Source organism: Mustela nivalis, assembly GCF_964662115.1.
Source record: "Mustela nivalis genome assembly, chromosome: 3".
Classification (NCBI taxonomy): domain Eukaryota; kingdom Metazoa; phylum Chordata; class Mammalia; order Carnivora; family Mustelidae; genus Mustela; species Mustela nivalis.
In genome coordinates, this window is record NC_139022.1 from 149,448,427 (window position 1) to 149,462,178 (window position 13,752).

The following is a 13,752-nucleotide window of genomic DNA, read 5'->3' on the forward strand; positions in this document are numbered from 1 at the left end:
TAGAGAAAGAGGCAATATCAAAGAGGGTAAGAAGGGTAGACACACAGTCAGAAGCTAAATGGACCCACTGGACTGTCCACAGGAGAGAGAGACACAATAAATGTGAAGAGGGGGAGGAGTAGATCCCCATGTAAGTCACCCCAGGCATGAGGGACCCATACAGGGAAGACAAATCCCCATAACATTTGGCTTGGTTTTATGAGTTCTTACTATCAGAAGTGCTTAGCAATTGGAACTTTAAAAATCAGTGGGTTCATTTCTGTGAAAGCTGAAGGGCCATAGGAAACTGAATTCCCACTTTGAAAGAAACAGCATAACAAAACAGCCATGCTGAGATACAGCACAGAAGCAGCAGTCTGAAAAACACCTAGGGCATATGGAAAAGAGACTAATTTGGTAATCTCAGAGCATGTATTAGATAGGCAGGGCTCTTCAGAGACTTCTCCAAGAACAAAAGAGCTGAAGGGTGCCATTTCCTTCCTCTACTTCCCCCCCAAGCCTAGATACTTGAACATCTGTGGGAATCAGCTCACTGCCAATACTCTCCAGCCCTACCCCCGCACACTCCTGCAGATCCATCTCCAACAACCTGGCTAGCCTTGAATGGAATTTTCCCAGGCACATGAAGGTACCCTCCTGGAGTGAACCAGAATAGACTTTGAAGGCACCATGCAACTGACCTCCCAAGTTTCCTGTGGACCTACGCCCTCCAAACTGGGTGGCCTTGGAGAAATTTTCTCAGGTAACTGCAGGTCTCCTGCAGCAGACCTGCATGGACCTTGCTGGCATCTTGTTCCCATGTTCTCCTACACATCTGCCCCATCCCCATTGAACCATTGGCTAGAGCCTATCCAAACCTGTGCCACAAGCTTGGCATGTGCCAGCAGTCAGACAAGAGTCAGCACCACTCCAAAGTGACTTTCACCCCAGGGAGAAAGGAAGATAACCACATACACCAGTTCCACTGCAGCCCCAGCAGTGGACTAGGGGCAAACATCTGGTTAGACTGCAGGCCCCACACACCAACAAAACTTCTCAGGAGACAACACAGGGGAAGTGACCTGCATTTACATGCTACTGCATCTCTGGCAAACACCTAGTCTGACTCAACTCAAGCCCAAGGCAGCCCTAGTCTGGCCCACTATCAACACAGAGATCAAACTCATCCCACAACAGGCAGAGAGAGCTATTGCATATTACTGGACTGGAAGCAAACACAGCTCAGCCACAACAGTAGGGTGCACACAGCACACATAGGAGACACCTTAGAAGTGCCAGATTCTGATGATCAGGGGACATTGCACTGCAGGGCACTATAGATAATCTTCTTCATGAGGCCACTACTTTCAAGAGCAGCAGATGTAGCTGACTTTCCTAACACATAGAAACAGACACGAAGAGTTAGACAAAATGAGGAGACAGAGGAATATATCACAAATGAAAGAACAGGCCAAAATCATAGCAAGCAAACTAAATTAAATGGTGATAAGTAAATGCCTGATAAAGAATTTAAAGTAATGGTCATAAAGATACTCACTGGACTTGAGAAAAGAGTGGATGATGTTAGTGACATCCTAAACAATGAGATAGAAAACATAAAAAAGAACCAATCAGAGAAGAACTCAAAAACTGTAATTAAAAATACACTAGACAGAACAAATAGTAGAGTTGAGGAAGCAGGACAAAGGTTCAGGACCTGGAAGACAGAGCCATTGAAAGCAATCAAGCTGAAGAGGAGAAAGAAAAAATGATGATTAGAGATAAAAATAGAGGCAGAGAACCCAGTAACACCATTAAGATTAATAACACTTGTATCATAGGGGTCCCAGAAGGAAAGGGGAGAAAAAAGGGGGGCAGAAAATGTATTTGAAGAAATAATAACTGAAACTTCCCAAGTCTGAGAAAGGAAACAGAAATCTAGATCCAGGAGGCACAGAAATCAAGCAAAAAAATCAACTCAGTGAGGTCCACACCAGGACATATGGTAATTAAAATGGCAAAAATAGTTATAAACATAATTTTAAAGGCAGCAAGAGAAAAAGAAAACAGTTATATACAAGGGAAACCTCATAAAGCTATCAGCTGATTTTTCAGCAGTAACTTGGCAGGCCAGAAGAGAGTGACATGATATATTCAAACTGCTGAAAGGAAAAAAAAAAAAAAAAAAAAAAAAACTTGCAATCAAGAATATTCTATCCAGCAAGGCTGTTATTCAGAACAGAAGGAGAGGTAAAGTTTCTCAGACAAGCAAAAGTTAAAGGAATTCACCACCACTAAACCAGCCCTGCAAGAAATATTATAAGGGGCTCTGTGAGTGGGAAGGAAAGACCATATGCAGAAGTGAGAAAAGTAGGAAGCACAAAAGCAGTAAAATTAAGTGAATCTATAAAAATCAGTCAAAGGATTCACAAAATAAAATATATGAAAATATACACATCATATATCTGAAATGTGGGTGAGGGAAGGAGGAATAAAGAATGAGTTCAAACTTAAATGGCCATCAACTTAATATAGACTGCTATATACATATGATGTTATATATAAACTGAATGGTAACCATAAATCAAAAACCAGTAATAGATAAGCAAAAAAACAAAAAACAAACAAACAAACAAACAAAAAACAACAAAGAGAAAGAAATCCAAGTATATCACTAAAGAAATCTAGCAAACCATGAAAGAATAGAACAAGAGAAGAAAGGAACAGAGAAGAACTATAAAACCAACCATAAAACAAGTAACAAAATGGCAATAAGTACATATCTATCAGTAATTACTTCAAATAGAAATGGACTAAATGCTCCAATCAAAAGATATAAGGTGATGGAATGAGTAATAAAAAAGACCCACCTGGGAGGGAGACAAACCGTAAGTGACTCTTAATCTCACAAAACAAACTGAGGGATGCTGGGGGGAGGGGGTTTGGGAGAAGGGGGGTGGGATTATGGACATTGGGGAGGGTATGTGCTTTGGTGAGTGCTGTGAAGTGTGTAAACCTGGTGATTCACAGACCTGTACCCCTGGGGATAAAAATATATGTTTATAAAAAAATAAAAAATTAAAAAAAAAAAAAGACCCACCTGGATGCTGCCTGCAAGAGACTCACCTCAGACCTAAGGACACATGCAAGTTGAAAATAATGGGATGGAAAAGCATTTATCATGCAAATGGAAGTGGAAAGAAAGCCAAAGTAGCAATACCACCATTGGACAAAATAAAAGCTCTAACAAGAGACAAAGAAGGAAATTCTATAATCATAAAGGGAAGAACCCAATAAGATGATATATAACAATTATAAATAACAATTATATATAATTATATATAACAATTACATATAACAATTATAAATACTTATGCACCCAACATGGGAGCATGCAAATACATAAGGGAGCTAATGATAAACATAAAGTAAGTAATTGATAGTAATACAATAATAGTCGGGAACTTTAACACTCCCACTTAAATCAATGGAAAGATCATCCAGACAGAAAATCAGTAAAGAAACAGTGGCTTTGCATGACACTTTGGACCAGATGGCTCTAATAGATATATTCAGAACATTCCATCCTGAAACAGCAGAATTCACATTCTTTTCAAGTGCATATGGAACATTCTCCAGAAAAGATCACATACTGGGCCACAAAACAAGTCTTACAAAATTAAAAAAGACTGAAGTCACACCATGCATTTTTTCTGACCACAATGCTATGAAACTTCAAATCAACCACAAGAAAAAATCTGGAAGGAACACAAATACATGGATGTTAAATAACATGATACTAAACAAAGAAAGAGTCAAACAAGAAATCAAAGAAGAATTTAAAAAATATATGGAAACAAATGAAAATGAAAATACAAGGGTTCAGAGACCCCTGGGTATCTCAGTCTGTTAAGCGTCTGCCAGGGTTCTGGGATCAAGTCCTGCATCAGTCTCCTTGGTCAGTGGAGAGCCTGATTCTCCCTCTGCCGGTCACTCTCTCTGCTTATGCTCTCTCTCTTTCTCTGACAAATAAATACATTCTTTTTTTAAAAAAAAAAAAAGTGTAATTGTTCAAAATCTTTGGGACGCAGCATATATTTAAAAGCTGTTTTAAAAGGGAAGTGTATAGCAAGACAGGCCTACCTCTGCCTGCTGCTCTTTCTGCTTATGCTCTCTCTCTTCTCTGACAAATAAATAAAAACACACACATACACGGTTGTTCACAATCTTCAGGATGCATCAGCAAAAGCTGTTCTAAAAGGAAAGTGTATAGCAAGACAGGCCTACCTCAAGAAGCAAGAAAATCTGAAATAAACTACTTAAACTTACACCTAAAGGACCAAGAAAAAGAAAATCTCAAACCAGTAGAAAGAAAGAAATAATTAAGATTAGACCAGAAATAAATGACATTGAAATTAAAAAAAAAAAAAAAAAAACAATTCACAGATCAATGAAACCAGGAGCTGGAACTTTGAAAATATCTTAAAGATTGATAAAACTTGAGCTAGATTCAACAGAGAGAGAGAGAGAGAGAGAGAGAGAGAACTCAAACAAAATCAGAAATAAAAGAAGAGAAATAACAACAAACATGGATATTAAAAAAAATTATAAGCTAACAAATTGGACAACCTAGAGGAAATGAATAAATTCCTAGAAACATATAACCTTCTAAAACTGAACCAAAAAGAAATAAAAAGTTAGACAGACCAATTAGCATTATGAAATTGAATCAGTAACCAAAAAACTCCTAACAAACAGAAGTCCCAAGAAGATAGCTTCAAAAGTGAATTATACCAAACAATTAAAGAAGAGTTAATACCTATTCCTCTAAAAATACTTCAAAAAATGGAAGAGAAAAAAAAGCTTCCAAACTTATTGTATTAGACCAGAAACCAAAATCAGGTAAAGACAATTAAAAAAGAGAGAGAGAAAAAGAGAAAGAGAACTATAGGCCAATATCTCTGATGAACAGAGGTCCAAAAATACCCCCCAAATTATTAGCAAAGTGAATGTATTTTAAAAAATCATTTACCATGGGGTGCCTGGGTGGCTCAGCATGTTAAGCCTCTACCTTCGGCTCAGGTCATGATCTCACGGTCCTTGGATCGAACCCCTCATCGGGCTCTCTGATTAGCAGGGAACATTCATCTCCCTCTCTCTCTGCCTGCCTCTCTGCCTACTTGTGATCTCTCTCTCTCTGTCAAATAAATAAATAAAATCTTTTTAAAAAATCATTTACCACAATCAAGTGGGACTTATTTTTGAGAAACAAGTGTGGTTCAATGTTCATAAATCAATCATGGTGATACATCACATCAATAAGAGAAAAGATAAAAACTATATAATCATTTCAATAGATGCAAAAACAAACAAACAAACCCAATATTTGACAAGTACAACATCAATTCAAGATAAAAGATCTTTAAAAATTAGGTTTAGAAGGAACATAATAAAGGCTATATTTGAAAAACACACAGCTAACAATATTCTCAATGGTGAAATACTGGAAGCTTTTCTCCTACGATCAGGAACAAGACAACTTTGTCCACTCTCACCCCTTTTATTCAATGTAGTACCAGAAGTCCTAACCATAGCAATGAGGCAACAACAACAATAATAATTTAAAAAAAGAAATCCAAATCAGTAGGGAAGAAGTAAAACTTTCACTATTTGCAGATGACATGACACTATATATAGAAAACTCTAAGGATTCCACCAAAATACTACTAAAGTTGATAAACGAATTCAATAAGGTCACAAGATACAAAATCAGGATACAGAAATCCATTGAATTTCTATACAGTAGTAATGAAGTAGCAGAAAGAGAAACTAAAAAAACCAAACCCATTTATGATTTCACCAAAAATAATAAAATATTTAGGAATAAACTTAAACAAGGAGGTGAAAGGCCTGTGCTCTGAAATGATAAAAATTGATGAGAGAAATTGAAAACAACACAAAGGGAAAGATATCCCATGTTCATGGATTGAAAGAACAAATATTATTAAAATGACCATATTACTCAAAACAATCTATAGATTTAATGCAATCCCTATCAAAATACCAACAACATTTTTTATAGAACTAGAATGACTCATCCTAAAATTTGTATGGAACCACAAAAACTCCAAATAGCCAAAGCAATCTTAAAAAGATAAAACTGGAGATATCACAATCGTGGATATCAAGAGATACTACAAAGCTGTAGCAATCAAAGCAATGTGATACTGGCAAAAAAACATACAGAGAGATCAGTGGAACAAAACAGAGATCTTTGAAATAAATCCACAATTATAAGGTCAATTAATCTTCAACCAAAAGGCAAGAATATGCAATGGGGAAACATAGTCTCTTCAGCAAATGGTGTTGGGAAAATTGGACAGCTACATTCAAAAGAATAAAACTGAATGACATTCTTACACCATACACATAAATAAACTCAAAATGGGTTAAAGTCTAGATCTGATCTGAAACCATAAAAATCCAAAAGATAACACAGACAGTGATTTCTCTGACATCAGCCATAGCAACATATTCTAGATCTATCTATGGAGGCAAAGGAAACACAAACATGAATAAACTTTTGGGATTATATCGAAATGAAAAGATTTTGCACAGTGAAGACAAAAAAAAAAAAAAAACTAAACTAAAAGATAACCTATTGGATTGAATGGGAGAAGAGATTTGCAAATTATATATTTGATAAAGGGTAATGTCTAAAATATATAAAGAACTTCCACAGCTCAACACCAAAAACCAAGTATTTCAATTAAAAAATCAGCAGAAGACATGAACAGACATTTCTCCAAAGAAGACATATTGATGGTCAACTGTCACATGAAAAAGATACTCACCATTACTCATCATCAGGGAAATGCAAATCAAAATCACAAGGATATATCATCTCACAACTGTCAGCATGCCTAAAATCAAAAAACACAAGAAACAAGTGTTGGTGAGGATGAGGAGAAAAAAGAACATTCATGCACTGTTGGTGGAAATGCAAACTGGTGCAGCTACTATGAAAAGCAGTATGGAGCCTCCCCCAAATATTAAAATTAGAACTACCATCTGATCCAGTAATTCCACTATTGGGTACTAAGCCAAAAAGTACAAAAACACTAATTTGAAAATATATGTGCATTCCTATGTTTACTGCAGAATTATTTACAAGAGCCAGGGTTCATTGATAGATGAATGGATAAAGATGTGGTATTTGTATAAAAACCTATGAAATCTTGCCATTTGCAACAACATAGATGGATCGAAAGAGTAATGCCAGGCAAAATAAATCAGTCAGAGAAAGACAAATACTATAGGATTTCACTCATCTGTGGAATCTGAGAAACAAAACGAACAAACTTGGAAAGGTAAGGAGGAAGAGAGGCAAACTAAGAAACAGACTCTAAAATTACAGAGAACACCAGAGGGACGTGGGTGGGGTGATGGGTAAAATAGGTGAGGGGGTTGAAGAGTGCATTTATCATCATGAGCACTGAGTAATGTATAGAATTGATGAATCATATATTGTATACCTGCAAGTAATATACCTGAAAGTATATAACCTGAAAGTAATCTAACTTTCAGGTATACAATATGTATATTGTATGTTAACTAGACCAGAATCTTAAAAAATGGTTAACTTTTAAAAGAAGCATTAGTTATTAGTCATTGCTTGCTAAAAATAAAAAAGAATTAGGAGAGTAATGTATATAAATGGCCTAGCATTATAACTGGCAACAGAGCAAATACTGGGGGAATGTGAGTTTTTACAGTTGTTAATATTGTTATTTCTGTCATTAGTTTTATTTTAAATCTAACTTAATTTTTTAGGTTATTTGACTTCTATACAATTTGTGTAACTCTGTTATCATATTTACATAAAACAATCTTTCCTAATTTTCTATAAGTACCATTTTATTTTTAAATAAATTTGCTTTCCTTTAAATGTTGTTTTGACAGGATTCACTCGTATCTCTAATTTGTTTTCATAATTCTGAAGATAGTCACCCTCTTCTTTATTTTGCTATTTTCTACCCAGTTCAATAATTGTTATCACAGCCTACATCACATAAATGTTTAATATCCATTCCTGGAACTGTTCACTATCCAACAAATTCATGAAGGGCAAGGACTATACTTTATTAGTTTTTTTTCTTTTCCTTTCCATCCCCCCATCCACGAAATGCAAGTAAACTTTCCTCCTAATAGATGATTGCTTAATGCACTGAACAAAGTAATTTAGAATGTTTCACCATTAACTATCCATCATCAATATAATTGTCCATTTACTACTCCTCCTGCTAATTGATGAAGATGCTAAGGATATTGTTTTGAAGCTAAGATAGATTACTTTGGGTAAAGGGATCAAGCCCTGTGTTGGGCTCCACGCTGGGTATAGAGCCTGATTGAGGCTCTCTCTTCTTCTCCCTCTGTCCCCTCCCCCTCTCACATGTGCACGCACACACACTCTCTCTCTCTCTCTCTCTCTCTCAAATAAATAAATAAATCTTAAAAAAGAAAAGAAATGTTACCTCTGTCACTTCAGATTTGTCACTACATTGCAAAGTTATTTTCTCTTCAAGTCAAATATCACAGAACATAAGGATGCAAACACTAGCCAGGAATTTAATTTTCTGAGACTATTTGTCGACACTGGGCTGTGAATGTCATCCAGCTAGAACATTTTGTCCTGTCCATTGGAACATGGTGAGACTGAAATTTAAAAATCTGAATAATCTCACTCAATATGCTACTGTCTTAAATAATTGGTGTTATCTTTCCTAGCATGCCTCCCCAGCTCCCGGCAATGACTGTAAAAGATATGACAAAACACATCAAGTGGCAATCACACAGTGTTTCTTGATTTTCTTAAGTTAACTGGAAATAAAGTCTGGTGGAAAGATTTTAACAAGATTTACAGGAAGCAGGGATCTTAGATGCTTTCCAGACTTCTGATTTGTCTGTAATTTTTATGACTTTTCCTATTTTTCACTATCAAATACACATTTTTAATAATAACAAGGCAGTACAACTAATTGACTTCCATTTCAAGAACATTGGAACATTACTCATCAGTTAAGAATAAAAATGAATAACATATTCCTGATATTAAAAGTTATACAGTTTTAAATTTATGGCTTTAGTTCCCTTGAGGAAATTTCGCATTTGCCAATTCAGAGAGCAACATTGCTGTAACTTTTCCTATTTATATTTGCTTAGTCGAAAATATACTTTGACAAAAATACTTTGTCAAAGATATACAAAAATACCATTTTTAGCATTTATCTTATGAAAATCTGATAGGAAAATCACTTTCTAGGATCCATAGTTCACATTTTTATTAAAAAAAAAACTATATGTGTTATCATTTATTTATCTGTTTGCTTGTTCTCTGTCCTTGTCATGCTTCCTGACCTTCCCTGACTTTGGGCTTGTGTGATGTGCTTTGGCATATGAGCCGATGTGACATTATCCACTGTCAAAGATAAACAAAGCCAGACACTAAAGTGGCGAAGATAGATTTTATTCAGTACTGAACCCTTGCAATCAGGAAAAGGGTCCGATGTGAACTGAACTCTACTTTGTGCAGAAGTGACTGCACTTTTTAAAGGGAGAATGTGGGAGCCACGAGGGAGGGTGGCAGAGACATTAGCAGTCAGGAAGGTGGAAACTTATAAAAATGTGGGAAGGGAGTTGGTTAACGTGACCACGCCTCTGGGTTTGTTCATTGGTGCTTAACTGGAGGAGAAACAAATTTGTCTATCTTTATGACAGGAGGCAACAGTGTAAGAAGTTAGGCCCTTACCTTCCCACAGGGACTGGGAGCTGGAGTTATCTCCCTAAATGTTTACATTATGAAGAGACAACCCTCAGGTCCCTGAGGAGATGGTTCTTGTTGGTGGAAGAGCTACTCAAAGAGACAGAGGAAGGATGTATAATTACAAGTTTTCTCAAGAAACCACTCTAAGAGGGGGCTCAGGAGCCTGCTTATCACCAGGTTTGGGCTAAAACAAACTATAAATTTTCCTGGCAAGACTGAGTTTTCTCAGGCGAGCATTTTAGGAGGAGCTGGGTTCATCCTAGGGTGGGAACTTGAGCTATTAGAAACTATGCTTGTGTTTGTTTAAGCTTCCTAGGTCGGGAGAGGGTGGGGAGCACAAAATCATTTGTGCTGAGAAGCTGATTTTTTTTTTTTTAAGATTTTATTTATTTTGACAGAGAGAGAGAGAAATCACAAGTAGGGAGAGAGGCAGGCAGAGAGAGAGAGAGAGAGAGGAGGAGGAAGCAGGCTCTCCTCGGAGCAGAGAGCCTGACGTGGGGCTCGATCCCAGGATCCTGGGATCATGACCTGAGCCGAAGGCAGAGGCTTTAACCCACTGAGCCACCCAGGCGCCCCAGAGAAGCTGATGTTTTTATAGAATAAGATTGAGTCCTAGTTATGAAAAGGCTAAAAGAATTCTGACTATAGTTTGACCAAGGAGAGAGTTTTTGTCACCACACTGACCAGAAAAGCCTTTCAATACCACAGAATGATTTGTATGCTGCCCTCTTTTTTGGTCTTCCACCATGATAATGGTATATCCCAAAAAGTAGCTACCAAAAGACACATGAAACTAAATTAAGCCCAGCAGAATCCAACAGAGCTCAGAAAAGCCTGCTAATAGATCTAAATGGCATCCAGCAGTGTTCTAAAAGTCATAAAGAAGCCCAGCAGAGCCCAGTGAAGACCAAAAGAGTGGCAGATAATCACAACAAGAAATAATGCTGTTTCCCAAAAGCCACTAACATTGAAGTTCTTTACTGCTGGGGCAAAGCTGACTGATAGACCATGGAATCGTTTTCTGGGAAGATGCTTATTCATCTCATCCTTCCTCCTCTTCATTCAACCACGGGAGGTAAACTACATCTATTTATTGCCGAATGAATGGTTCATAAAACAAAGAAGATAGAACTGTAATTAGGTCAGACCTACTTGCTTCCTAACTGCCCCAGGTAATGCATAAAGAACAAAAAGAAAGGGGATGTAGTATCTGTATTATCTGTAGTATGGAGAATATTCTCTTTTACAAAAAATAAAGGTTTTGATTTCTGAAGCTTAGAAAACTATCATTAGCAACAGTTGTTAACCAGAATATATACATATATATTTTTATATACATACATATATATAAAAATAGTGTAACATCTAAGACTCTTCATAAGCTGGCTCCAACTTATATTCATTTCTGCTCTAGCAGCACAGGACAACCCATCTTTCCCTGAAGGTTTTTTCCTGTCTATGAACTTTGCACATACTGTTTGCTCTGCCAAGCATATCTACCATTACATTGCTTTATATAGAGAATTCCCATTTCTCTATGACTTCCAGGTCAAAGATAAACTCCTTTATGAAAATTTTCTCAGTGTAGTTGTTCCCTAATGTCCCATTCAGTCCCCCATATTCATCAAATTTTACCTTAACCAGAAGATCTAGCATAATTTCAAATGTATCCAATGGCCATTTGTTTGTTGGAGTTTCCTAGTGAAGGAAACACTCATCCAACAGCCTAGTTTTATACTTCTTTGACTTTCTGAATGTCAATGGTCTTCATACCTATTCTACTTCAACCATCCACATCAAAGGCATCGATAGAAATTATTTCACCTCTGAAATCTTAAGTTCTAATATCCTTTTTCTGATTACAACTTCCTCCTCTAATGCTTTTCTCCCAATGAGTCAATTTTTTTGTTCTTCTGTTTTTGGTCATTCCATCAACAATGTACCGGTTTTTGTCATACCCCTACGCAGCTTCAACCTCAAGGTACAGCTCAGTAGGGAAATACTTGATTAAACCTTCAACTGCTTTCACTCAGACACACTTACCCTATAGAACTTCAACTATTAATTCTGTAATTTGCCTCACTTTATGTTAACCTAATGCTCTGAGATTTTTACCACAAACTGACTTTCTTTCTTTCTTCCTTTCTTTCTTTCATTTAGGAAACTCTTAAGCTGCCAGTAGTGGAAAAACTAAATGAAAATCCTTTAAACAATAAGGGTTTTTATTGTCTCATGTATAAGAAATCCAAAGGAATTGTGCTTCTGAAGATTCATCAGATTGTTATCTTGGCTTAGTCTTTGGGTTTATGCCTCCAAGGTCACAAAATGACTGCTACAGTTCCATGCATTACACATAGAACAATATTCAGACCAAGAAGATAGGAGTTTATTCCTATTCATTTATTTGAATAATATGAAAGCCTCTCTGAAAAATCCTCTCTGTGTTTCCCTTAAGCTTTATTAGTCATATTTGGGCCATGAGCCATTGATGTAAGTGCGAAAGACCAAGTGAGGATCTGGTACTTTAGTAGGAGTTTGGATTTGTTACCAAGCATTCAGTGGTTTCTGGATAGGCAAAAATCAGGGTTTTCTAGACATTAATAATGTTGCTTATAAATGCATAGTTTCCATTTCAGCTGTCCCTTCAGTATTGTTTGATAATATGCCTCCTTGTTCTAGCATTTCTCAAACTTTAATGTCCGCACAAATTACCCGGGGACGTTTAGAAATGTAGTTTGATTCAATAGGTAGTGTCCTGAAACCTGCATCTCTATCAGGCTCCTACGGGATGCCCAAAGCTACCTGACTGGTTGCTACACTTAGAGTTACAAGACTCTGTTTCATTCTCCCTTTCAAATATTTGTCATCACTCTCCACAAGCTTAGCCCCATCCCTATAACTCACAGGAAATCACCTCATTCTTTGTTTTACAGAGAAAATGGACATCATAAGGTAACGAAACCTTAACTTAAGAGGTAATATTGTATGAACATCGAAAGAATGGCCTTTAAGGGCACCTGGGTGGTTCAGTCAGTTTAGTGGATAACTGTTGATTTTGGCTCAAGTCATGATCTCGGGATCCTGGGGTCTAGCCCCATATTGGGCTTCCTGCTCAGTAGGAAATCTGCTTCAGGATTCCCTGCCTCTGTCCCTCCCCCAACTTGCTCACTTTCTCTCTGTCTCTCTAAAGTAAATAAATAAAATCTTTCAAAAAAGGGGGGGGGGGCTTTAGCATTAAAAAGCTAAGGTTTTCTTGATCCATTCATCTGTTGATGGACATCTAGGTTCTTCTAGAGCGTATCATGCTTAGCGAAATAAGTCAAGCAGAGAAAGACAACTATCATATGATCTCCCTGATATGAGGAAGTGGTGATGCAACATGGGGGCTTAAGTGGGTAGGAGAAGAATCAATGAAACAAGATGGGATTGGGAGGGAGACAAACCATAAATGACTCTTAATCTCACAAAACAAACTGAGGGTTGCTGGGGGGAGGGGGTTTGGGAGAAGGGGGTGGGATTATGGACATTGGGGAGGGTATGGGCTTTGGTGAGTGCTGTGAAGTGTGTAAACCTGGTGATTCACAGACCTGTACCCCTGGGGATAAAAATATATGTTTATAAAAAAATAAAAAATTAATTAAAAAAAAAAGAATGGAAAAACAACAACAACAACAATAACAAAAGCTAAGGTTTTCAACTCTAGTTATATTTCCTTGCCTTCCTTATATTTTTTATTATTTTTTAATCTTTTGAGCCCCAAATTCTTAACACAAAAAAATTAAATGAAAATATTAATGCCAAATTCTTGACACTTTTGAGGATTGAGATCATGTAGATATCCTCATTTCTGTTTCTTCATTATAAAAATATTTTAACTTAGGAAAAGAATTGAAAGGATATTAAGTAGTGTATGCTAATATTAGTTTTGAGTAGAAGAGGAAAAAATACCA

General features: G+C 36.7%; 1 long non-coding RNA gene across 1 annotated transcript in view; it reads right to left on the bottom strand.

The window, feature by feature from the left end:
- Positions 1-8,608, bottom strand: part of LOC309862211 — a 30,551-nt gene extending 21,943 nt beyond the window's left edge. The window contains exons 1-2 of the long non-coding RNA XR_014310357.1: positions 8,514-8,608; positions 6,834-6,902 (exon numbers count right to left, since the gene is read on the bottom strand). This is a non-coding gene — a long non-coding RNA (uncharacterized lncRNA). The remainder of the gene's footprint in view (positions 1-6,833; positions 6,903-8,513) is intronic.
- Positions 8,609-13,752: the final 5,144 nt, after the last annotated feature.